The sequence below is a fragment of the Hermetia illucens genome, chromosome 5 (assembly GCF_905115235.1).
Source record: "Hermetia illucens chromosome 5, iHerIll2.2.curated.20191125, whole genome shotgun sequence".
In the NCBI taxonomy this organism is placed as follows: domain Eukaryota; kingdom Metazoa; phylum Arthropoda; class Insecta; order Diptera; family Stratiomyidae; genus Hermetia; species Hermetia illucens.
This window is the reverse complement of record NC_051853.1, coordinates 22,862,727-22,887,046: the sequence shown is the minus strand read 5'-3', so window position 1 is coordinate 22,887,046 and position 24,320 is coordinate 22,862,727. Positions and strand designations below refer to the sequence as shown.

General features: G+C 41.4%; 1 protein-coding gene across 2 annotated transcripts in view; it reads left to right on the top strand.

The window, feature by feature from the left end:
* Positions 1-1,446: 1,446 nt before the first annotated feature.
* Positions 1,447-24,320, top strand: part of LOC119657606 (muscarinic acetylcholine receptor M3) — a 279,331-nt gene continuing 256,457 nt past the window's right edge. The window contains exon 1 of one of the 2 annotated variants that reach the window (XM_038064603.1): positions 1,447-2,041. The gene's annotated coding sequence lies outside the window, so the exon portion shown is untranslated. Of the gene's footprint in view, positions 2,047-24,320 lie in introns of both variants that reach the window. The other variant, XM_038064604.1, reaches the window with a different exon arrangement.

Genomic DNA, 24,320 nt, shown 5'->3' with positions numbered 1-24,320 from the left:
TTCAAAAGCTCTTTGGCGGCGTCGATTGGATCCAGGTCGTCGTCCGGTGTCACATTTTTCACCTTTGCGTTTCTGACTCTAGTCTTTCCTTTCCAGTGCCTCCAGTCACTCCCCGTTTATACAGCGCAGAAAATGTTGGTTTTGAATGCGCAGAGAGTATACAAGCTTGCCCTTATCCATGAGTATCTTCGGCAAACAGATGCGAGCAACGGGTCTCCTGGAAATCTCATCGTAGGGGATAACTTTGAGCTCGTCCGCCTCTGCGCTCCCAGGCGTCGATAGAGTCCCTGGAAAATTGGTCCTCGCAAGCTTTAAAGTGGAACGCACGAACCACCTGAGACGAATTAAAGCGGGGGATGAATCCAGTGTGTTCATCTTTGACGTCCAGGAGATTCTCAATGACCAACTCCGGCGGGCTAGCCTCAACCCTAGTCCACATGTCCAGGGCTAGTTTGCTCTAGCAGGCTCCTGGTGCGTCGCTGAAGGGTTTCGCAGTTCACGGTTCGCTGGCTGGCTGTTGCTGCTTACTTTTTCCCCAGATGGTGCTTAGCATCCGAGCTCTTGCTCTCGCCACCCCGCTTGTGTTTTTGTTCGACCTCGTCTTGATATCGATTTGCATTTGAGAGAGGTGGCCTTCGCCTTCTGCTCGTCTGCTAGGCGTTTGCTATTATATTCCTCAATAATCGCCAAGTATTTTGCGAGGTCCTTTTCATCACATTTCCTGCATGAAATTTTGTGATTGATAAATCTCTGATATAATTCTACTGCTCGTGTTTAAGAAATCTCAAATTTTTCTTCGTATGTATGAACATCTAAAGATTGGACAATTGGCTCGATGGATTGGAGAAAAACCTGAATCGAAGTGCCGATAGTTAATGTTTTCTACTTGGCAACGGTAAGATTTTCAGTTTATATTCTTACATATCTCCCCTATTTCTACTGACAGAGTTTGTCTTCAATTGCAGGAGGGTTCGAAATTATTTCATTAACTTAAAATTTTAATTCAAGAAAATCATGAACAATTCACTCACATAAAATGCTGCAACGAAGCCATTTGTTGCTTATTCCGGAAAATTCGCTTCCACTGCACAACGATTCGCATAATTTATTCACAAATATGGAAATCAGAACAACATTCATTTCTGGGAAACCGCTGCGGTCCGGATTTGCATCAGGATGTTATCGTGTATGCGAGTTCCTTGCAACAAGTTTCCCTAATCAGTTCATCTTCTCCAATTTTCGAGCAGTTTCGTCCTTCTAAATGAGCTTTCTGCAAAATAAGCTTTCCTATTGTGTTATCCTCTAAAAAGGAGCGAAGTGGGTTAATGCTGCTTCCTAATATCCTTCTGGATTGGATGGTGAGGAAAATATTTCTCAGGAAAATGTATTTTCCTCGAGTTCGATGCAATTTCAATTCAGTTTAGCGTGGTACGTCGACTGAGGACGTCTGCAGTGCCGTCTGCAAATATTGTGTGTTGTGTGAACTTTGTGCATAAAACTATTCTTAAATAATTCAAAATGTTTGTGTGCTTAACAATATACATTAGTATCTAGTGCGTTTTAATAATAGATTCCTTCTAAATTATAAACATCAATAGCTCGTTAGGAGACCGTTAGTATAGGTGAACAGTAGTTTTCGAAAATGCATCTAGCGTAGTTGCTCCAAGGAAGTGTTTTGCAATGATGTAGTCGCAGGGGTAGTTTTATGCTAGTGGTAGCGCGGTTAATATCTAACGTTTAGTAAGTGATATCCCGTAGAGAATCATAAGTAAACACACATTTTAGACAGTTAGCTTTTGCTATCTATTCATAGAATCTACTTCAAAAAGTGTTAAGATATGAAATCTGTGTCTAGGGTGAATACAAAGTTCAAAATGGTATTCTGCAGATTGCGATAGATTAAACTCCAGCCAGAAGTGAATTTATCTCAAGAGATCTGCACACGGGAGTGAGCTTCTCATTGGAGTATATAATTGACCCGCTTATTGTTGGATACTCAACCACTTCATTATCATCGAGGCAAATTAAACGCATCTCAGAGGTACGGTAAGGATGCTTTTGTAATTGTGGTCTTTAAAGGGAATAGATTCAAACTCTCAAATAAATTTAATTTAAGGTGGAAATAATTTAAGAAGTAATTTAAGAATATACAGAAAATATTTTGCCAATATTCTGAGCGAAATAAGTTGTGAATTGTGAAGAACGGCTTATTAGATTCTCCTGTCTCAATTCTTTGACGATAATCCTGCCCTTTCTGTAGGGTCCTTTGTCGTTAAAGCATCCTGGTTCAAACTCTGTTAGTTCCGGAGTTACATGCAACTTCCTAATGGCTCGTGATTAAAGTTTTTACAACTGAGCAAACTTGTTATTATTGCTTACCCCTTTTTGATAGTTATCTGAGCAAGGTCAAATCCATAATTTACGGTGAAGTCACGGAAATCGTTTTACTTAACAGAAACTCCCTTTCATCGCTTTTACGGAATATTTGGGGGAATTATCACGCTATCGAAGAAGTATTGTGTAATTCTGTTCGTGTTCGCTTTCTACCGTGAGAGGATTAAGGACCACCATTGAAGGTATTATATGTCCTTCTGATCTGAAAGTATACTCAAGTAGGATATTCCTGGTTTTTTCGTTCATGCATTGCATTGTTAATAATTGTTGTATTTACATGAGTTATTTATTATTTTATTTTTATTCATTATTTATATTATTTACATATTTTTGGCAAAGCAGCTGATTTAAATTTAGGTCATGGTGTGAAAATATCGACGTTTGGCTTCAATTTTAGATGGAAAGATTGTCAAACTCGCAATAATACGAAACCATCTGCTTTCAGTTTCAAAATTTAGATTCCTAATCATTCCACAGTTTGGAAAGGTATCACATCTTCTAAGCAAATTGATCAGACGGCAAAAACGGCAGTGCATAGGTCGATGATTTTCCCCCGAGTGTGTGGCTTAAAGCTATAATTGCTGAGAACACAAGCTCCCAATGAATACATGAAGGTCCTGGGGCTTTGACGTAAGTACTTACAGAGTAGAGATAATCCCTAGGTCCTCTTCGGGCACAGATTCATGTTGAGACCACAATCAGAGCCTCGCTATGACTTGCACAGCGGAACTGGTTTATATTGAGTGCAGGTTCAGCATTCATGCTAGTGGATTCGAGACCCATCTAACCCCTCCACGAACAGAACATAGCTTCTAGGAATTCTCCAGGAACATATGTTCCCCAAGGTAGATAATCTCGGGTGGGAGTTCGCAACAAGAACCACTTCAAATGAGGTCCTTGCAGCCTTGGGTCTGATCGCCCTCTTCGAGTACGTGGGAACGGTGCTATCCTAAAGAATTGATGAGGACAGGCAAGATCACCATCCTGTAAAATAGGAGGTTTGGTCCTATAGTGAGACACTTCCACCGAAGTAGTTTCCGTGACAATGCTAAAAACCGTGCGCAGGTTTCGTCATTATACCTGCTACCGATTGTGACTTTAGCGCTGACGTTGACACAATTTATTTTGTCTTGTTTTCATTAAAGAGTCCAAGTTCTTGGGCTGCTTAATCGATCAGTACGTAGGCAGTTTGTACATTGCGGAATGATGATAATCCTATTATGTTCATATTCCCAACATAGGCCAGGTTAAGAAGAATGCATGATACACCGTGTGGGCCTAATTCCACGGTCCTCTTCGGACATGGATTGATTTTGAGAATACAATCGGAGCCCCACCATGACACACGGTATCGGTTTATACTGAGTGCTGATTCACCATTTATGCTAGTGGATGCAAGGCCTATAGTGAGACCCTTCCAGCGAAGCAGCTTTTGTGACAATTCTAATAACCGTGCCCAGGTTTTATCATTATAACTGCTACCGATTGTGACTTTAGTTCAAGTTAGGAGAAATTTTGAATATTGAAGTTGGTGGCTTTTATACGTACTTATTTGTTGTTTTCGACAATGTCGCTGATGTTGGCACAATTTATTTTGTCTTGAATGAGTCCAAGATCTTGGGCTCCCTAATCAATCTGAAGTAAACAGTTTGTACAACGCGGGATGATGAACCTATAATGTTCATATCGTCAAGATAGGCCAGGTTAACAAGAATGCATGATACAGGATCTCCTGGTTTTAGGCGGTTGTTGATGGTGGATGATCTCAAAAGGGAAACTTATGTTTTTATCCGTACTCACACATGAAATATGGTCACTTTCACAAGTACTGCCAATTTTTTTTTTAATTAGCCCGAAGCCGAAGAGTATTTAGTCATGAATCGACTAAAGAAGACGTTACATACTAAATCTTCCCATCTGTTTCGAGGTTTTCCAGTGTTTCGTTTACCTTCCACCTTGCCTTTCAGTATGCACCAGCGAATTCTTCAATCAAATTTTAATATGAACGGTGACTTCTGGTTTGTAATAAAATGGGTATTCCTTTATATTGTATCTCATTCGCAACTCGCATCCACCCTCACTGAGCCTAAGATTCTCTTGAGGAGTCAAGGTACGAAAGCATTGATTATTTCCCCGCGGGGATAGCTCATCATCTGTGCCTGTTATGTCAGTAACACCAGACGGAAGTCGAGAAAGCAACAGAAAGAACGAGATCGGAAGAAGTGACAGAACCTGAAGACATCGCATCTTGTAAAGCAAAGAGTTGAGCCCCAACACTGTGGCTCACTGAATTCTTCAATCGGGTTGTTGAGAAAGGTAGAACATCATTTGATGAAGAAGAAGGGAAGAAAGCACCATAGTTGCAACAGTAATAGTGCAGTACCTTCTGATCCGGTTGGTATCCACGAAGATTCTTGAACGCATTCTCGACAACCGTATTCGCGAAGTCCCTGAAATAACCGTGAACCAATCTGGGTTTGTCAAAAAGTGCGGAGCTACTAACGCAATACACACTGCGTGGTTACTCATAGAGAAACACAGTACGAAGCATCGCCCTCTTTATATTAGATTTCTTGACCTGGAGAAAGTGTTTGACCATGCCCTACCACAACACCTAGTGTCAAAAGAACTCATGAGTTGAGTTCAATTGCTCTACCACGATCCGAAAAGCAAAGTTCGAAGTGTACTGGATGTTTCAAAACCATTGCGTACCTCTGACGGTGTTCATCAAGGAAGCACCCTCTCACCATTCCTCTTTATTCTTGTTATGGACGCTGTCACAAGGGGCCCTATACACTGCTTTCTGCAGATGATGTTTTCCTAGCGTCTAATAACAAAAATGATATCGAACAACTTTTCCAAAATGAAAAGATCGCCTTATGCAACGCGGTTTTAGACTGAATATGAATAAAACTGAATTTTTGACAACCGATTCCAATGAAACAGGTACTTCTTTCACTGTCAGTGGCAGTGATCTACCCAGAACTGGGCGATTTAAATATTCTGTGTGAATATTATCTGGCAATGAAGAAATGGAGAAACCTGAATGAAGTGACGTTACACAATTGTTGTTCTTTGTGATCTACGTATCAAGGAATTTCTCAAATCGAATATTGACCGCAGTGTCGTCCGCTCTGTCGCCTTCTATGGTTTTGACTGTTGGCCGACTACAAAAGACAATGAACGATATCTCGAGGTAATGGAGACGAAAATGTTGCGTTGGACTAATGGCGTGACTCGCCCTGATCATGCTCAAAATGGTGTATCAGCATTCCATATGGGGTTGCACCGATCGTGGAAAAACTAGGAGAGGAGCATCTTCGATGGTGTGGTCATGTAATTCGCGCTAACGAAAATTCACTTGCAAAAATTGGTTTGAACACCGATGTTCAATGGTAAAATACCAAAAAGCCGGCCGGAACAACGGTGGCTTCATGCGCTGAATGAGGAAAGCCTCGCGACTGTATCCAGATCGGGCCTTTGATAAAACAAAATTGCGCAATCGGTCATGATGAGCCGACACCGCTTGTAAACGAGACAAAGACTAAACAAAAAAAGAAGAAGACGTTGAATATGTTTTAATCCGGGGTTTGCGCCGAAGGATCTTGTTAATTGATTTTGTTTCTTTACTTAAACCAAAGTCGGACTCATTGTTATATTGGTGAGCCTGTTGTACTCGATGTATTGTACATTTGAAGTCAATGAAAAACTGATCGAGATCAACGTTATTTTCTCACCAACATTCCGATATTTGTTTGCCTGAGAATATGTGACGAATCCTTAGCTTTCCACGCTGAAATCCTCCTCGATATTCGCCTGCAATATTTTTTGGGAAGGCTTTGATCACTCGTTCCATTATCTTTGATCGAAACATGTAGAAACTTTAGAAGCTATCACTTATGGGGGATTAAAGGATGGAGGTTTGTGATAAACACTTGAGGCATTTTCTTGACCCTTTACTTCAAAAGCCTTTCACACTTAACTACTATTTTGCCATGAACGTGAAATTAGGAAGTTCAATTTTCCCTCAAGCCAATCAGGCTGCAAATCACAAATACGTACCAATAGCCACTTCATCAGGAGTGTTTCTCTTTCTCTGACCAGTACCAACCAGCCATGCTTCATATTCGGAATTTCCTTGTCCCATTTAGTCCATGCCTGTAAGTGGTGCAAACATCACCACGAAAATCGCCTCCTGCAGAGCGTCAGGTAAGTGGCGTCAAGCTGCTGCCGTGATTCATAAAGGTCTCATTAGGTGTAATCGACTCCTAAAAACTGTTGATTGGTGTTGAACTAAGAAATGGCCAAGAGTCAGGCCTTCAGCGTCAGGTGGATTGCTGGAGAGTGGATGAAGCTCAGTCTGTAGTAAATTTCTCGAAAGCTGAAAAAATCTCTGCTTTTTGAATACGGGCTACACAGGCTTGAAACCGCAGTAGAAAATATATCGGTAGAAAGGTCGCTCGCCAATATCAAATGTACAGCCTTCGACATCTGCGGCCTGAAGGGGTCCAATAATCAAGCTCTAAGTGCAAAGAAAGGAGGGTTCGGTGAGGTCCGCATGGCAGGCAAGTCACCCCTCAAATGCAGACTTCGCCGACTGAAACATTTCACATATAGCATGTAGGGCATTTAGCTATGAAGATATTTTCTTTATCCACGCGAACACGAGTGTAGAGTCGAAACTGCAGTACAAAGTAGCCTCGTTTAGTTGTAACGTCGACCTCATCAGATGCGTCAATTCCTTTCAAATCCAGTTTCTGCAAAGTAATTTTCTGCCGCAATCGTCATCGGAACAAGCCTTATCGAATAGACACTGAACGTGCCGGTTTGCTGATTATGCTACAGCTTCCCAGAAGCCGCCAAAATGTGGGGTTGCCATTGGAAAAAAACCGCCAGGTGAGACAATCTTTCGCGGAAATGGTTACAACCTTCTTTGATGCCGAACTCTCCATCCATTTGATTCTTGGCTCCTACAAAGTTACTGCCGTAGTCACTATATATTTCCGAGCGGATAGCAAATAGATGACCCATTCGAGATGCACGGCCTCCGTCATCATGCGAATAAGAGACAGACGCACTCTTTCTCTTGTCTGGAATAATAATAATAATAATCGTTGGCGCACCAATGCATATTGGATCAGGACCTTGAAATTTGTTAGAGCACTTCATTCAACACCCCAACGGTACACGGGATTGATTTGGCTCAGGTACTCATTCACAATTGAGTCGACTTGTATCCGACATCCAAACATGACAATAAGTTCCTCTGCCACCAGCAAGATTTGAACCGCGACCTTCCTCTGCGACAGCCAAGCGCACTAATCACTTGAGCCATCCGGACACGTCTTGGATAGGCCTGTGTAATCCACTTGGTAATGCAAAAACCGGGGGCTTAGTCCTCTGAAAGCGCAATCTACCAAATTGTCTTTCGATTTTCTGTATCCTCAAGACTTCATCACTAATTTTCGTATCCTGATTGCCCGATTACCGACATAATTCTCCAAGCTCGCTGAATCCCTTTTAAGCCACGTTAAGGCTATGGCAAGTCCCACCGACATTGTACCTTCGATACTAAATCTCTTTACAACCTTTCCGCCGCACCGAAAAACCTCTGTCCCTAATTTTTCGCTAATTGTATTATAGTAATGTTCTAAAGTCTAAGGAACGATGTGGGAGTTTCGCCAAATGACACCGTTGTTTACACATATTACAATATAAGTTTGGCCCTAGTTCGTCTATACAACAGTCGTGCATCCTTGGTTACTCAGCCCAGCTGAGTAAGATTTCAACTTTTTTAGCAAGGTCCATCTTTTCTTTGAGGGTCGTCTTGGCCATGGCTTTTTAGGCATTGTTTTCTTAATAATTGGAGACTAAGAAGGTTGGAATAAGCAATTAGGGATTGGATCAATCAACACGGATTTGATGGTGACAACTTTTCCAACCGCTCCGGTATCTTGGATCAGTTTATATGAGATAATATTACTTCCAATGGGTGTAGGAAGGAATAGTATTTGAATCGGGAATGCGAAAATAAATCCAAATGGGAGAGAGGCTCCGCGTGCGGAATAGGGGTTATTTTTTTTTTCGTTTAATTTTCCCGCTTCAGTCACGTGTTCACTTCTGGTAGCTACGGGGGAAATCCCGACGTTCGTTTGGTTTTGACGTTCCAGACCCACGAATCGGCTTAAGGACCCGTGAAGCTTTGTTAAATGATACATGAGAAACTGAAGTGTTCAAAGGACTTCCTCCCCCTCCTCCTCAGGTAACGTACATGGTTTTGAGTGGATAAAGCACAAAAATGTAAAAAAGTTTTCAAATAATACCATGGTTGGTAGGTAGGCAGCTCCTATCATTTAAAACCGCGAATAATTGATTGGGTATGTCATGAACAGCAGAAGAGATCCTGAAATAAATTCAAATTGAAATGACATTTATTCACTGCTGGCTTGAAATTGGGCAAATATAAGGAATTGGTTTAATGAATAAAAATGTCGAATGAATCTGATGAATCTTAAATCCGATGATTATTCAAATTAAATTCATGTTTCTTTTAAAGAATCGTTGCATTTAAACATTTGCTTATAAACAGACTACCAAGCGCATCCGGACGAACATTACGCTTTTAATATCTTAAAATGTAGATTGATTTCAATGGAAATTAATTGAACAGGCCTGATCCCGTGCCACCTGTCCAGTTCCTTCAAACTGACTAAAAGCTGATGAATGAGGGCAAGCACTAGAGCTAACTCACCGCTAACTTTAAAATAAATCTGGGTCAGTTGATCAACTAGGTACCTACATCCTGTATCGTGGTGAAGTCGAGGATATTCTTTGCAAACGTCAAATGCGTTCTGGTAAAATTGCCGAATACTTGTCGAGATTTCTTAGGATGCGATGATAGTATTAATTAAGCAGTCACCTTTTTAAGGTTTTGTGTAAAACAAAACTTTATTAACATCGGTTTACTGTGTGTCTGCCTGTCTGTCCGTCTGTCCGTCTATCTGTCCATCACACCAAATCACACACATCAAATTTGGTGGAAAGGTGGGAACTGTGAACGCTCACGCATACAGTGAGTTACATCCTTTCGCCTCGAATTTAAAATGGGGAGGGGGGGTCCCCATACATGCAAAAGAGGGGTGTAATTTTTCGCCAAATATAGTCATGTTGGGTATCAAATGAAAGGTCTCGGTTAGTACTTTCCAAAGTTTAATTTTGACATTTGTTGGAAAGGCGGGGAGTTCGGAGGGTCAAAAGTGATAATTTATTTAACAGGACCATTCTCAGAAACTGCTTAACCGAAAAATTGGAAAAGATCAACAGGCTGCCACTATATGGTGCCTAGGCTCCGAAAAACCCTCCATACCGATATAATAAATAAAATAAAGTTAATGATAATATATTACTATAATTTTCAATAATTGACTACAGAACCCCCATTAGGTCCATCCTAGCACCACCAAATTTTGCAGCAATGTAGGCTGTAATATAGAGCTTGATCCTACCTGGCGGAAATCTAGCTATTAGTAACAAAGTTATATTAGGTCAAAGTTGTCACTTCTTAGGAAATTCAAGATTTCGGATGTCAATATCCCCCGAAAGTGGATATTTCCACATAATATATGCGTATATTACGTGTTATGTACTAATGGAAAAAATTTACCCTCAAATGTCGTTATAAAGGAAATACACAAAACCCTTTCATACCTGAAACGTCCAGCTTCCGGTTTCCCGACTGGTTTTTAATTTTACTACTGTTGCTGGTGTTAAACAAAGGTGCCTTACTAGTAGGAGTTCGGGGGTTTTCATTCTCTATTATTACTTTGAAAGTTAGTAGTGGATGGCCACCCTATTTCAGATTCATGTTGTCCGTCTTTCCTTGGCACTGAGCGAATCTTCGCCGCTGGTCGTTTTAAAAAACCTCCATTGGTTTTAATTGAGAACACTCCAGTTAATCTGTCTTTTCCATGATAGAGCACTAGAATCTCCCTGGTGTCTTTTAATAAGTTTGATGTGTATCAAGTCAGTTATTTTCAAGCTTCGATCTGTGCTGAGGCATTTTTCTCGTTGGTGTTCTAAGCTTAAACATTGCCAAAACTACTGTTTTAAAAATTTGTATGAGAACCGGGGGGATTCTTAAGTCCGCCCTCCACTTAATGTTGGGACGGAGCATTTGGAAACCAATATACTTCCAGGGTTGTGGTCCATGGAACCCTCATTCTTGGCCAAGCACCCATGTTGCGAAAATGGTCGCTCCCTTCTATTAATTCAAAAACACGACATGTGCATAAATTGTCATGAAGACAAAAAGCGCAATTTAGCCCTACGCCGACCGCGCGTTTGAGAATTGAGGGATTTCTAAATCCGCCCTTCAATTAATGGACCAGTTGGAAAGCGACATACTTCCACGGTTGTACTCCACGGAATTCTTGCTCCCAGGGCTGAAGTTAGGCAGCGTCTAATGAGTTTCCTCTGCCCTGTATGAAACCGCATGTCATAAACTTTTTGCAACTTGGGTGTTTCCGAAAGGTGGGTAAGCATGGAAGACCTTCAGCAAATGCTGCTTCATGGATTTCAAAACTCTCGAAGTATCAGCTTCTTAGTGCGATGAATTTTCATGCTATTTTCTCAGAAGTTGCTTCTGCCTCCTCGATCATTACTTCGACCCCTTCTTCGAAGCTTTATCCACGCCAACAGCATTGGCGCCGTTTTCCTGAGTAGGATCTGCCACACAACCCTTCTTGTGATAAGCTCCTTACAGCCGCACTCCGAAACGATGGGATCGATATTTAATCCCACCTTGAAAAAAAGGCTTTCCTGGTCCTAATCCAAAATTCCATGCGAATAGTAGCATGAATTAGCTTCTTTTCTTCATGGTAATATTTGAACATTAAATTGAATAAGTGTTATCCTGGTAATTTGATTTGATATTTCATGTCCTCACTCATTCCACTTTCGCCTATTATCCTGTTCACTATGAGTAGTCAACCAAAATCCAAAATTGACAATAATAATCGTTGGCGCAACAATCCAATTGGATCAGGCCCTTCAAGTGTGTTAGAGCACTTCATTCAAGACCGTAACGGTACACTACAGGATTACAGTATCCTGCAGGAAATAGATAGAAATGAGTTATCTGGAATTTGTTCACATTGGACACGTTCCAGACTTCGATACCAGCTGCAGCGCTTTCGGAAGTCAAACTTAAAACTTCGAGAAGGGAAGCGACTTTACGGACGAGCAAAAGAAGCCTGGCAGAACAAAGAGATTTCTGAACTCAAAAAGTGCCCGGAACAACCGCACCAGGCCCGGCAGTTTTACCCACAAGTCAGCAGGATGAAGCCTTATACACCCCGATGATCATCCTGCCGAGACCAGGATGGAAATCTGATTTCCGACAGAATGGGCATATTGGAGCCATGGGTTGAATACTTTGATGAACTGCTAAACAACTAAAATATCGCTGAGTTGGAGATCCCACCAACTGAAGACGACTGGCAAATGCTGTCACCACTAAGTATAGAAGGAACAATCCGTGCAATCCATCGGCTTGAAAACCATAAGCTGCCAGGATCCGATGGAATTACAGCCGAATTGGTTAAATATAGAGGCGAGCAACTACACCGGGTGGTTCATCAAATAATGCTCAAGGTGTTGGACAGCGAATCAATGCTTGATAACTGGCAACAAGGCGTGCAGCAATTATACAGGTATCACGTTGCTGAGTACCATCTATAAGATATTCTCCGCTATCTTGCTAGGTAGGATAGCTCCATATACCCAGAACATCATTGGCCCTTACCAAAGAGACTTCACTCCGGGCTAATCAGCAACAGATCAGATTTTCTCTCTGCGGCAAGCGATGGAAAAACTGTTAGAATACGGACATCAGTTGCACTATATTTTCATCGATGTTAATGCGATTGTAAAACTGTACACGTCTATGCAAGAATTCGGAATCCCGACGAAATAGATAAGACTGACTAGGCTAACACTGCCCATGTACGAGGCCAGATAAAGCAACAGAATCACTCTCGAGACCATTCGACATCAATAACAATCTAAGACAAGCAGATGCCCGTCATGCGTCCTCTTTAACCTGGCCCTGGAAAAAGTGATCAACGATCTAGATGTGAATGCGAGGGACACGGTCCTCTTTAAGTGCACCCAACTACTGACCTATGTTGACGATATCAATATGATGGGAAGAACGACCCGAGACGTACAAACTGCCTTAATCTAGATCGAGCAAGCGGCGCGAGATCTTGGACTGCACATCAATGAAGGTAACGCAAAATATTTGGTGGCAACGTCAGCACCAAAAACCAACCAACCAATAACATCAAACCGCATTGGTCAAACGGGAAGAATAAAGATAGGAGACCACAACTTTGAGACCATTGATAATTTCTTCTATCTCGAGTCGGAAATCCCAACTGATAAAAACTACGATGATGAAATCCGCGCACGGTTGTTGGCAACCAACAGAGCCTATTTTAGTTTACAAAAACTGTTCCAAAAACGTCTTCCCATATGGTCGAAGTTTTACTGACAATGCTCTTGCAGTCCTAATGTATTCCTCGGAGACTAGGGGTCTTAGCAAGAAAAATTGCGAACTCTTGGTCGCGTTCGAGATAAGGATCCTCGAATAATTTTTGGCCCAATACATGAAGATCGACGATTCCGTAGTCTACACAACGACGATGTCTATGAGCGATAAAATCCGGCTCAACAGGTTGCGGTGGGCGGGTCACTCAAATCGTATAGATGAGGGTGATCCATCTCAGTAAGAAAAAACTACCAACGATCATCACCTGGAGGTGGAAATGAGGTTTGGTAGTATAGTTGGTGGTATTGCATGCTCCGCCACGGAGAACACCGATGGTGGCCACTGTCAACCGAATTAAATTTCGAATGTTGTTAACCCCGCTGCGCCGCAAACTAACTATGGAGGAAGCCATATGCAATGTAACAGCCATTCCGGCAGTCACTAGAAATGAGTTGGCGGCGATCTACGATAGAATATGTCAGAATGAAACCCCGGGGTCTTGATGGCACATCGAATGAGGCCCTTAAACTCGCCGTACTGGACACATTGGTTGAGTTGCATGAAAAAAAGGACGAACAGACAGGTAGATAGACAATGGACCGATTTTAATGAAGTTTGGTTTTACACAAAACTTTAGAAATTAAGGTTTATTTTGGTAATAAATATTCCAAACAATAATTCGTATTTTGAAAAATTGCCAGGTCCTTTTTGGTTAGTGCTCAGATTTTGGAGTTTGTATGTCTTTTATCAGTAAGTTTCGCTCTTTTTCCATGGTATCCCCAACTAAAACAGGATATTTTAGTGGATTAGTGGAAAAAAGTTAACACTTTCCATTATTAAACTAACCTAGATTTTCTCCCTACCTACTCTGTTTTATTAAGGGGGTCATCCCGTGTGAAGGCCGTTTTTTGCCTTTTTTGAAAAATTTCGTGATTTTTTCATCATATGTTTATTGATATCTCTAATATACGTGATAAACTTTTCAGCTTGATATCGTAGCTAGTTTTCGGAGTACGTGTCAATTTATGCACCCATCTCCAAAAAAAAAGTGTTTTTCTGCTGCCACGCTGGAGGGCGCTGTGGTCATTTGAGGAAAAAAACCCAGCGGCATTTTAATGTGGACAATATTCCACGGTCCGTAAATTAGGATAATTAGAAAATATTGAAAGATAAATTTTTGGTGGGCTTTGAAACTTAATTTTTTGGATTTTGGTGTTTTTTTACGGCTTTCACTATGAATAAAAAAAACAACCCGTTAGATTGCAATTATCCTAGTTTGCGGACCGTAGAAATATGTATGAAAGAAGTCGTGAAAATTTCAAAGAATTTGGTTGGATCGATTTTGAGCTATGGTGGCATCCGATTTTCAAGATGTAGTTTCAAGAAATTTAAATGTGATTATCAACAGTAAAATTTTAACTCACCATTAATCTGCTATACGTCGTCCATAGAGAGCACTCTCCGTTTCTTTAAAAAAGTCTTGTAAGGCCAATTGTTGCTCTCTGGTTTCAATTTTGGCTCTTTTAGCGAGGTCAGTCGATCGTTGTTCGGACCGCCAAATTCGCGCTTCATTACGGCGGGCGACATAAACCTGACATATGTGACCAACTTGACATCCCATTGTCACTAGTATTTTGAGAATGCCATTGAATCCTTCATTGAAAATAATTACAGCCAGAAAGTCGCTATTTCTACGACCTTGGCCCCAGAATGAAGGTGTTTAGGAGCGAAAGTCCAGATCAATGCATTTAACGACTCGTTATTCTGGGTCTCTGCTCCTAAACATCTCTTCAAGAGATCATCTCGTGACAAATCTTCGTAGATTGGTTTGATGGCTGTTTGAACTTCTGCAGCCTTTTCTTGGTGGAAACTATCCAGTTCTCCTTTAGCTTCCGCTTTGCGCCATTTGCACCAACTGTCCTTGCCTGCTGGACAATTTTGATGCTGAGGATTTTCATCTGTAGAACATTTATGGAAGAAAGTTGCCCAAATTTGTTGCTTCATCGAATTTGCGTGTCGACGAATAGCTAGCCCAGAAAATGTAGTGAGGTCGTTAATAACCTTATCAGTAAGTTTCCCAGCCCCTTTTCCACCAATGCTTTTGTGATTCTGCTTTGCATTTATAAGCCTCGTTCCCATTCCTTTCTCGACATGGCCTACGCATTCCTTTTTTTTTGACTACTACGTATATTTTATTATTTGCAGAAATTTGCAGAAATACCGGAGAAAACTCCAGCAAAATCCAATATACAATATACAGGGTGCGGCAACATAACTTCCTTTTTTCAAAACTCAATAAAAACTATTGCATGCATCGGAAAATATTCATTTATAATATAGGTACATGTCTAAAGTTTTTATTTACATTGTTTTGGAGATCAAATCTGTTAGGTGACGTCCCCCATTCTCCATACGTTGCGTAAACCGATTCCTGGCGTTTGTCATGACTCTTGTTAGCATAGCAGGTGTTATGTTGGCAATTTCTTCTTGGATGTTGGTCTTCAAATCTTGTAGGGTTCTTGGACGGTTCACATAAACACGGGATTTCAAAAAACCCCATAGAAAAAAATCACAAGGGGACGATGCTCTTGAAGTGTGTGCTGTTACACCGTCTTGTTGGAGCCAAGTGTCCCCCAAATCCAAATTTTCTAGCTGTGGGACAACAAAATTCTATAGCAGGTTTACATACCGGTCCGAATTCATTGTCACTGTAACCTCATTTTCCTCAAAAAACCAGGGACCAATAATTCCAGCTGAGGAAATTGCACACCACACTGTGACTTTGGGTGAATGCAAAGGCTTTTGATGCAATTCTCGAGGGTTGGTGTCAGTCCAGTAGCGCATGTTTTGTTTGTTAACCGACCCACACAAATGAATGCAATAACCGAACATCCGCTTGAAAAGTAAACCTCAACGGGAAAGGCACGCTCCTCACTATTCCAACGCATGATGGCGACTGAACCATGTCGGGACAAAACTTTACAGTATCCCCTCTTAAACGAGACCACTAGCGCTCCGCTATGACATCAACTAACTGAGTGGCGCGCATTTTAAAAAAGGAAGTTATGCTGCCGCACCCTGTACAAAACTTGTCGCAATTGGAACATCCATGTTCATGCTTGCTAAAAGTTTATTTGCTGATGTTGATGTGAAGTCCTTTTTCTTCTCTGATAAGTATCGATTCCCATGAAATACTCGGTTTTTAGTGCGAGCATGACGTTGAACGTTAAAGCGATCTCCCTTCGTACGATCCATTTAAAAAAATCACTAAACACACAAACAGCACAATACTTACAACAAAATATAACTGAGTATAGCTTGAACCCCTTTCAGTGCTCACTCTAGACTAGATTATCCTTTTTAATCCAAACAGCAAATAACTTTAGACAATTGATTAGTTTTCCATCTTTTTATATTTATACCTGTGTTCGAATTTATAAGGCTCAGGTAAAAAACGAACAGGTAAAAAAAGATTCGATGCTCTTTCTCATCGAGTACTCTAGCCGCGGCTGCAAACTCCTTACCTGTTTAAAACTGCAATTCCTGAACGACTTGGAATATCCGAAAATCCCTTTGCTCACATATTCTCCACTATATATAGATACAATTCATGCAAAAAGAAATCGATTTCTCCAACACGACACACGGGATGACCCCCTTAACTCCTGACTTTTTCTTCACTTTAAAGAATTTAGAACATCTTTAATGGTGTTGCATAGTACCTACAAATTAACGCACCTCTGAAACTTCATAAAAACTTCTTTATATTTCTGAAGGTTCTTACCAGTTGACTTCCCTTTTCATTCTATTATATTTATAATCTGTAGATTAAACCCCGGCATTCGAAGTATGTATACTACGGGTATCGTTAAACAAATTCTATAAAAATGAAGTAGATTATTTCGTTGCGTACACTAGTCAAGGGGTTCGTTATCCAGCGTGAATACATTTATTGGAAATTACGGCTATAGGTGATATAGCGCCGAACGGAACTCCTCTGGAAAATGCGGGGTTCATTTCTGTATATCCAACCCGAATCCCTAGCACCACGATTCCTATGAACTTGAAAATTATGGCCCCTCCAATTCTATTTTTATTGCTCAACCTATCAACGTCTATTTTTAGACAAGTATGGCTAAGGTTGCAACTCTATAATTTTCAACTGAAATTGATGGTTTTTTGTTTACGCACACAATACCCTTTGCACGTAAGAGCGCAATCAATAAATTCTCTTAATTCAAGTAGACACGACCAAACATATATATTTACGTTGATCCTTATCCGATGGCTTCCTACCTATTCTTAGCTTGTCTATTACCTATGGGAAGCTGTCGTTATACATCCGCGTCAAGGTTTTTCAATGGAGCAAACTACTTTAACCAATCAGGATTAAAGTTGATTCAGTGATTGAGTGGGACACCTGAAAGAGGCAAACTATTGCTTAATTAAGGATTGTCGTAGTCCTTTGTCCAGAATGTTAGTCATAGCTAAATCCTTCTTTTTTCAATCGTAATTAAATAGGGTTAGCATTCTTATTTGCATGGGGTGAAATCTTTTTCAACTCTAGAAAGCATACATGAAATCCTTAGTCAATAATTTCAGCTAATTAGGTTCGTATCTCATTGCTCTTCTATTCATCCCAAACTCCCTATAATTTCATCGATTTTTATGAAAAGAAAGCTCCTAGATGAGCATATGTGGGCAGAAGCATCTTCTTGCGAAAAATTTGATATACGGTACATGAGTTCATAGTACGCCTATAATCACATTAGGGGAGGCAGATATCTTTCAGATCAACCAAATATGAATATTTAATGGTCATGTTACCAGCAACATTTTACTCTCAATGCTCGTATATCCTCAAAGATTTTCTTCAAGATTATTGGTCCCTACTTGTCTATCCTAGAGGAACTTTTCTTACTCATTCGAGACGCTACATCATATATGTATGTGTCCATCAAACTTCAACTGACAGTTGATATGGCTCTTAGGGATGACTTTAGCTTTTCGGTCCAGGCAAAGCCGCGGCATATTATAATGCTTCTGTGCTGCATGGAACGTGCTCATAAATATAATTTCGCATTTCCAAATTCGTTTATGAAAGGAAAATATTTTTCTTTCTGTAACAATTCAGTGGAAATGTAGGCTCTAGATTGAAGCTAAAGAAGAAGATTATCTTTCTAACACTTAAAGAGAAGTCTTTATTGAACTAGAGAAGTCCTTTGGCAGGTTGAATAATTTTCAACTGATAACACAGGCTGATATATGAGAAGTTCTTGAGCATTGTTTTCATTTTAATCTTATCTCATATTTCGCATGCCCTAAGCACATAAAAAACGAAGAAAATAAGGACGAATATTCAGATAAAGCAGAGAAGCTTTATGATTCTTCATGTTTAAGTAACTTCTTAAAACTTTAAACACATTTTTCTTGGAACAAAATTTTCTGTAACGGCACGTAGCATACCTCAAACCCGTTGCATTCTATCGATGCAAAATTTGGAACAAATCTTTAAAAAGATATTTGAACAAGTAAGTAAACTTTGGATTTTCGACCCCATCCCCGGGAAAAATCAAAAGTTTATGGAGGAGGAGAGTAGAGGCCCATTTCCTCAAACCCGAGGAAGCTCGTGGCAGTCACCACCTTAAAAAGGTGTGATCCCTTAAAGTGATTAAAATCGGTTCAATGTCTGTCTATCTATCCATTTGTCTTTTTGTTACGAATTGAGATGGAAATCTTATGGTTCTGAGTGTTGGTCGACTATAAAAGACAATGAACGGCGTCTTGCGGTAATGGAGACGAAGATATTACGTTGGACTAGTGGCGTCACATGTTTTGATCACAGCCAAAATGAGGATATCCACGATCATTATGGGGTTGCACCGATCGTGGAAAAGTTGCAAGAGAGGCGTCTTCGATGGTATGGTCACGTAATTCGTGCTAACGAGAATCCATTTGCCAAAATTGGTCTCAAAATCGAAGTCGATGGTAAACGACCAAAAGGCAGACCTAAACAACGGTGGCTTGATACGCTGGATGGGGATTTAAAAGCCTCAAGATTGCACCCAGATCAGGCATTCGACAGAACCTAATGGCGACATCGATCACGACGGGCCGACCTCGCTTGTGAACATACTTACAAAGACACTGCCGTGCTAGGTTGCATCAGCGTATGCGATTCTCACCCACTAAAATCACCCCCACCTCCTCCTTCTTTCATCCGCGCGTAACCGCCGCAAAGCATTACTTCGCGGGGTGGACTGAGCTTTAAACGACCAAATCTTTCGTTCTTCACGTCCTTCTTGTGCGCTCCACTTTTCAAGTTTGCCTGCATTCTTTTGATTGCGGAGTTCACCGTACATCAGTTTCCTTCCGACTTCAACATTTCCCCGACGATGTTCTGCGGACTTAGGTTGATTTTCAGGGAGTCTTCCAGGCTCCTCCTCTTTGAGAAAAATCATGGACAGTGGAAGATAACATGCTCCTGGTCCTCAAGTGTGCAATCATATTCAGGACAAAAGGGAGAATCATCCAGCCTGAATTGGTGCAGATACTTCCCTGTAGCTGGCATGTCCTGACAGAAACTGCGTCAGATTGTAGTTGTTCTCGCCGTGTCGTCGATAAATCCACTCCTCAATACGGGGAATCAGCAGCCTTTCTACGAGTCATCCCACCGTTGCTGCCACTTCTCCAGCGACTCTTGCCTTGCCGCCTTTTGATATTCTGCATCCTTTTCAGGAGGATTTATTTTCCTTTTCTCGTACAGGTAGCATGTCTCACTTGCCAGAATGTCTATCGGGATATTTCCCGCAATAACACACACTGCGTCGCGTGAAGGCTTCTGAAGGCGCTGCACACCCTTAGCGCCACTAAGCGGTAAGTCATGTTTACCCTCCTCAGATTACGCTCACACGCTAGTGCTGCCTCTCAAAGTGGTTCCACGTATAATAGTGTGGGGCGAACCACTCCGGCCACAAGTAATCTGCGATGTATCTTGGGCCGCAAATTTTAGGCATCATCTACGCCAATGATACGCTGGTATTTACAGCTTTCTCCCAAGGATAGTCCACGTGTCTTTTGAAATTGATTTTAGAGTCAATCATCATCCCTAAGTATTTGATAACCAGTTTCGAAGTGATGATGCGACCACCAACATGAATATTATCCTTCGGTTAGTAATCAAGACCGCCTTCGTCTTTTGTTCCGCAAGGTCAAGCTGAACCATCTCCAGCTATGTTTTTATGGCGCTAATGATTTCGTTAGCGTACACTTCAAAGTCTTCAGATTGTTTCGCGACGACAACCACAGCTAGATCATCTGCGAAACCGATTATCGTGGCCTCCTTTGGCACGAGAAGAATAAGAACCCCATTGTACATGACGTTCCACAGGAGAGGACCCAACACTGAGCCCTGTGGTATTCCTGTGGTGACGATGCACTGCTTGGATTCCTCATCGGTGTCGTACCAAAGTGTCCTCTCTGAAATGTAACTGTCGAGGAGCTTTGTCAAATAACTAGGGACACCCATTTTAGCCAGTGAGCTTTTTATCCACTCCCAACTAGTGGAATTAAACGCATTTTTGATGTCCAACGTCACCACGGCACAGCATTTTATAGACGACTTCGCCTCTCGAGCCAGCTTCAAAACAACGTGTGGCTTGTCGAAATCATTCATTGATATTCCCTCCATGTCGGTGAGGCAAGTGGGTCGGTATGATGATGGGTGTCCTGGGTGCTTATTCCGATTCGGGAGTAAAATTAGTCTTTACCTCTTCCACCGATCGGGGAAAACTCCTTCTGCAATGCATATTTCAAAAACGCTGATAAACCTCGTTTTAACAGCGAGTTTAAGAGCTCTATTTTGAGGCAAATTTGCGCAAGTTCCTTCTGAATTACCGCAGGTATGGTGTAGACGTCCAATGCTTGATTGCGTTCCTTGTGCTCCCCTTTATCCGGCGGGAAGAGCGCCATCACAATATCGAGCAGAAGATGCAAGCAGGTCAGTTCTGATGTTTGCCCTCTTATCTTCTTCATCATAACCATCCTGTACGCTGTTCCTTAAAGGCTTTGGTCTGCCTCTGCGCAAAGTTCCTCGACGCGTTCTCGCTTGCTGGTCCATATAGTCTGCTTAAGCCTACCTCGAAGGTTCACATATACTTGCCGTTTCTCGTCGAAGTCCGGTCTTCCTCTAGATCGTTGGCAGATCCTTCTAGCACGAAAACATGCACCCTGTAACTCCGCGATATCTTCATTCCACCAATAGTTTTCTGTCCTTCTGTCTGTCTGTCACCCGCACTTTTCTCAGAAACGGCTATACCGATTGACACGAAATTTGTAAGAAGGTGGAAACTGTGAACGCCTAGACATGCAGTGAGTGATATCCTTCTACGTTGAGGTGCATACATGCAAAAGGAGGGCATACAATTTTTTTCACCGAATATAGTCATGTTGAGTATCAAATGAAAGGTCTTGATTAGTACTTTTCAAAGCCGGTCTTAGTTTTAACATTTGGGGGTGGGGAAGGGGAGGGGTGGAAAGACATAATTTCTTTAATGGACCCATTCTCAGAAACTACCCAACCGAAAAATCTAAGAAAATCATGAAGTTGCCTCCATATGGTGTCTAGTCCTCAAAATACTCTCCATATCGACATCTGCTCAAATTAAGTTAATAATAGTATACTACCATATTTTTGGGAAAATTTAGTAAAACCCCCCTTATGTTTATCCCAGAGTCATAAAAGTTGGTAGTAGTATAAAATATAATATGAAGCATATTATACCGAAGTTTAATCAAAATCATACTATTACTAACAAAGTTACAGTAGTTCAAAGTTGACTCTACCATGTAAATTTACTGCAACTAAATGTCAATATCACACTAAAGTGAGTAGTCTGATTTACCAAATGCATATAGATAACGGGCTATGTACAAATTGGATAGTTCAGCACTCAAATATACTCACAGAAGAAGCAAACAAAACCTTTCATAACTGATGCGTCCAGTTTTCGGACTTGTTTAAATTTGAAAAAAACGCCGCAAGAGACGGCGCAAAATTGTATTCCTTTACTCTTCCCTCCGCTCCTTCTAGCCCTATTGCATTACTTCACTTCGCCTTAGGATGCCCACGGACAGAATGGCGACAGGTCGCTCGAAGCCTACTGTGGCAGTACGAGTGCCACAGTTTTATCCAAGAAACCCGGGAGCATGGTTCCGTCAGCTCGAAGGGCAATTCGTTTAAACTGGCATCACAATGCATGCTCACGTTTTAATCAGGCACTTGTCGGGGGGGACTCCTAGGAAGAGCAGCTCATTAACCGTATTTCAGTGCATTACTCATCGACAAGTCTTGCATGACTATGCGCTAAGCTAACTATGTGTGAAATGAAGCAGTTGCTTTATGGTAAAGTCAGCACTGAGCTGCTACATTCTTTGTGGCTACAGAGATATTCGAAGGACACTCAGGCATCCCACAAATTCGGGGTCTCTCGACACGTCGATCTAGTTAATCCGCCCGTATGGATGCAAGCAGGTAGATATGATTCTAGGACTCCGACGAACGTTTTCTTGGCGCTTCATTATCGTGAAAAATCAGAACTCCCATCTTAGGTGCAGATTACCAGTACATGTTCACAATAGGTCACTCATTGACCCTACGTCCTCCCTTAGGTCATTGGAGAGAAAATCAACTTGTCCGCTTATCACTTTATCTATTGCTTTTGAAGACGCTGCCGACCCACGTATTCGCACACTTCTTCAAAAATACCTCAACACCACCCCAACAGCATTACTGGCTCCTTCATCTATTCTAAGGTACTTCCATTGCAACCGCAGAAGGTCGCAGTTGCGGGGCAAGAGTTTAAGGAACTTGCTAAGCACGTAATAAATAACACTTGTTTTTTTCAATTCGCTAGTGATGTTTATTGATCAAATACCAATATTTCGGGAACCACTTGTTCTCTTCATCAGTGCTAACAAGCCGCGAGTCTTCATTATTTTAAATAATTTAATCGCTAGAAACACCGCAAAATTACACTGAGATTATCTAGCACGGTATTAGCAGACCGTGAAATAGCTGTTGGTCTTCGCCTCTTCAACCCTAACCCCAATGACGATTGGCGCCTTTGTGGCATTACTGACGTCTAAATGCCCAGACCATTTCAAACCTATACCCATTACACCCGTTGACGATTTTGCGCACTCTGTGGCAAACTGTCGTAATTTTTCAATTTTGGATATAGTCAAAGCATATCAACAAATCCCTGTAGCCATTGAAGATTTTCCGAAAACGGCTAGATACGTGACTTCCATACCCATTGAACCCATTGACACTAGTATGACTTTTACAGTGTGGTGTAAACAAACATTCATCTACATTTGCGGAGAAACCCTCACTTTTGCTTTATTTATTTGTATAATGTTTTGGTCGATTTTTCCTCTCTGTCCGAGCATTTGGAATATTCGAGTGCGTTTTTCAATTCAACGTTTGTAAATACAGTGTCTTACTATGGCAGGATTAATCAATTCTGCACACCTACTTCTCTGGGACGAAGACTAAGACCTCCCACCTGATTATGTGGTACCCAGCCATTTGACAACACCAAGCAACAGCTGGTGGGAACTACACTTCTGATATTCCTAAAGCAGGATGCAAATCTAGCCGTATTCGTTGATGCCTCAGGAATAGCTTCAACCAAAAAATGAACGAAATCATGCAGCTTCTTCTCCAAGCAGCGGCGTTGAGGCTCAACGGAACTACGACAGTTACGATCATAAGCTGGTAGCCCCGCACTCCTCAATTAAATGCTTCCAGTAGTCCCTTGATAGCCGGCCCTTCACAGTTTCATTGGACCATAAGCATAGCATTCACCTTTGTTCCGAAACAGAAGCCCGACAAAGAGCTCCTTTGCCAGCTCAGCTTTATCAACCAGTTCACTTCTGACGTTCAACCAGTGTTTGAAAGAGAGAACGCAGTTAATAATGCTTTATCACTTGTTAGAACCAACCGTAAATGCACATTTAGGATGTTTCCTATCTTCGGCTCAGCGTCTAGAATACTATGAAACCTCAGACAAAGAACCAAAGTCATATATTCTGGCCGATTTCCCTAAAGAATTATTTTACGCCGTTTACTATTTAGCGCACCCAGGCATCCATACAGGGGATCAGTTATTCACCGCAAAGTATTTCTAGCCATCTACCAACAAAGACATTAGTTGCTGGCCCAGATAATCCATGGCATACCAGAAATGCAAGACTACGAATCATGTACGGAAAGAGCAAGACATGTTCCCCCAGTCCACCAAGTACTATCACATAATCCATTTCGACGCATGGTCTGAGGTATTGTCTCGCATGGTCTGAGGTATTGTCTCGA